The sequence below is a fragment of the Ischnura elegans genome, chromosome X, assembly GCF_921293095.1.
Source record: "Ischnura elegans chromosome X, ioIscEleg1.1, whole genome shotgun sequence".
Taxonomy (NCBI): Eukaryota; Metazoa; Arthropoda; class Insecta; order Odonata; family Coenagrionidae; genus Ischnura; species Ischnura elegans.
In genome coordinates, this window is record NC_060259.1 from 69,263,843 (window position 1) to 69,267,196 (window position 3,354).

Here is a 3,354-nt window from a genome sequence, read left to right on the forward strand (position 1 = left end):
GTGGAAGGTACTATTGTCAATGAAGTAAAGTAGGGGTGAAGCATTTTAAAAGCAATATTTTATATAATCCACAAGTAGAAAATAATTACTTCATATGCCTGTAAGGTCGAGGCCATGGCCCGTATATAAGGACCATGGTCGAGGCATTGAAAATAGCGATATATCGCATTGATAGTAGTGATCGATGTATCACCAAATGCGACCTATCGGTAGTTCGATAGATTCGATATATCGTCACGAGGTTGGGGTTCGAGGAGGTTGGTTGCCCAGAGTCCTCTGGATTGTTGATAATACACTACAAAGTTGAGTCGTCGCATCCTACCATCTTTGTTCTCTGCACTTGTTGTTTACACATAGAAAGTGAATGTGGCTGGCAGTTGCTCGGCAAGATATTCCGTTATTTGTAGTAGAAATACGGCACAATAGGTTGTAGTTCGGCTCCTAATTGCTCCATTAGCACCAAGGACGTGTTTAAAAATTTAAGTTTCCCTCAAAATACTGAGAGAAGAGCGAAATGGCTTCAAATATGCCGAAGGGACAAGTGACACCAAGCAACGTCTTCCCGCCTACGTGAGGTAAGTTTTTCTACACTTAATGGTTCTTTTAATACTATTACCTTAAATTTTTAATAGTGTTGATCCACGTATTTCAATTATTAGGTTTGAACTGTGCATAAGTAGTAATTTTTAAAAATATGTATTCCGGTTCAGATAATCCGGCGAGGTTCTTGACGAGTGTTATGTGCTCCTGTGTTTTCTATTCATCAATGGAATATGTGAAATTTTGTGACTAAAATATAATATTTAGTCTGGGTTGCAGAGATGATTGATGTAGTTCTTTACTACGTACCAGAAATTGTAACAATAACTGTTAGTGCTGCTAGTTTTGTATTCAATAAAAATATTTGTTTTTGTCGATGACGGTATGAAGTAATCTTACGGTCATTTACAACAATAAAGGCAATTACGTTTTTTAGTAGAATCTGCGCATCTGGATACATATTAGTGGACGAAACTCCACTTTTCATTGCTTTATTTGTGTGTAGTTTATGAGAAGAATGACTATTATATTTCGAAGTAGTGTGAATGCTTAATTTTAGGATGCAATTAAAATCTCGACGAGTCGCTTTTGCGACTAATCTTTTCCTTGACTCATTCCGAATTTTTAATTCCAGTTTAATTCCAGTGAAGAGGATTACATTCATAGGGCTGGTTAAAACGGAAAAATACATTAACACCGAACTTTTGTCGTGGCCCAGTGCTTATACTGCTGTCTGCTCCTGTGTACTTGAAGTTTCAACATCTTTGGCCGAATATTTACTTGTGGTACGTATTCGGGCTTAGTAACTAATTGTAAAATATGGAAATATATAATTAATTAGGTTTTTCTGAAATGGCTTCAGTGATTATCAAAGAGGACGGTCTATTCATGCCTAATTATTGAGTTATTTAAAAAATATGGCTATGGAAAACTAGGAGTTTTTTTTATTATTTCTTCGTACATCATTTCAATTTCAATGCCTTGTTGTCAGTGTCTAAATTATTCATATAAATTTTTCTAGAACTTATTGTTTTACTTATACATTTACTTTTATTTAGCCTGTGTGTTAAATTGTGCTTTTATAAATGTTTTATAAATAGTGATTGTCAAGAGTGGATTGGGAGCTTATTGTTAATGTGTAGATATAACTTATTCAAGACCTGATGTGGTATTGTGTGAAAATAATATGGTTTTAATGATATTTTTGAGATATCATGATTTCTGTTGCAATAAAAACTTCTTTAAAATGCATTTCTTAGTGATACGTAGTGATAAACCTAGGATATTGTACTCCTAAATCCATTTATGGTGTTTATCCGAAGCCGTAGGGGGATTTTCTGCCATTTCCTTTTGCGTTGATTCTATATTCTAGTGATTAGTAATGTTTACCATTGGAATAAATTAATAAAATTTATTTGCATTATCACTTGCATGTTGCTGCTACTGTTCATGCAGGTTCCAAGAGTGTCATTTAGCAAGTGAGCAACATAGGAAGAACTAGCACACGATGCTAAAATTACTGATTGGATAAGTTCTACTTTTTACAAGAAATACCCTGGCATTGAGCGTTCAACTACCCTTTCTCACCAGCATGCATGTATGAATAGGATACCACATTGCCATTTATTTGTTTCTTAAGGGTTGAGGTTAGTGTCTGTAGCTTTGAATATATTTGTTGAAGGTAATTCATTAGAGTTCCTAGAGGAAAATGGTGCACTGCAAAGTAAAAGTCAAAAACCTCATAATGAAAGTGGCATATAAATATTAGACGCATTGGTTCTCTTTGAGTTTGAACTTAACTTAATTGTAGTATAAGCTTTTATTTTTTTATACATCACTGATTGGCTGAATTTTTATCATTTTAAGCTTGGCATCATTCTTTTCCAAAGATATTATGGCTTCATCGATTAACATGCAGAAGATAATTCATGTTTAGATGTAATTTTTGGGTTTCTTGTTTAGTTCATGTATTTGTTGTATAGAACACCAAAGAATCATTTGGTCTTCAGTAGAATACATTATAAAGGCCTACTATACTGTATGGTTTAAGTACAACAGAGTGTTTTAAGCATGCTGTAGAGTTGTAATTCTTACTTTCAGTTTTCTACTTCAGCATATGGTTTAAAAAAATTTGCAATAGGTCATTGCAACATGGTTGAATTTTTTAATCAATGATATTATAAACCACATACTATGAAGCCACTGCTTTTAATCCTTCAGTCAAGTTTTAAAGTTCCAATTACGAAGTGCCCCCTTATTTTTGAAGAGGAAATTAGTATGTATGAAATGTTATTATGTTCATGAGATTAATGCTGAAATCAAATTACAAATAAGTGCAACAGTCGTTCTTAGAGAGGGGGAATTCAAGCACAAAACATGTTTAATCAAAGTAAATATTGCAAGTAATATGATTCCATACTCAAATCCAAGTTGATATTTGGCCTTACCAACAAGTTTTCTCTTCAGACTCCTCTGTCCTCCATAATGTCAACCTTTTCCCCTACTCATCCCATGTCCTCAACCACTGGGTCATTGCATCTTAGTCTTCCTGGTGGGTGCCTTCCCTCTAGTTGACCTCTCCATACTCCTCACTTCTTCTTACATGACCAAGCCATGGAATTCTCCTACTTCTGATCACAGTGACAATATCTTGTTTTATGAAGTTTCCTGCTCTATGTTTTTCAGTATTCTCCAAACCCCTTCGTCAAATGTTGGACCATATATCCTTCTCAATATTTAATTTCCAACAGTTATTTACTTCTTCTAGGGCTGCTTTGTTAGGGTCCTTACCTCAGCCTCATATACGAGCACTTG

At 34.6% G+C, this 3,354-nt stretch overlaps 1 long non-coding RNA gene across 1 annotated transcript; it reads left to right on the plus strand.

The window, feature by feature from the left end:
- The first annotated feature begins 273 nt into the window (after positions 1-273).
- Positions 274-2,548, plus strand: LOC124171623. The gene is made up of 3 exons (XR_006867888.1): positions 274-575; positions 1,175-1,325; positions 1,996-2,548. It is a non-coding gene; the product is annotated as an uncharacterized LOC124171623 (long non-coding RNA).
- Positions 2,549-3,354: the final 806 nt, after the last annotated feature.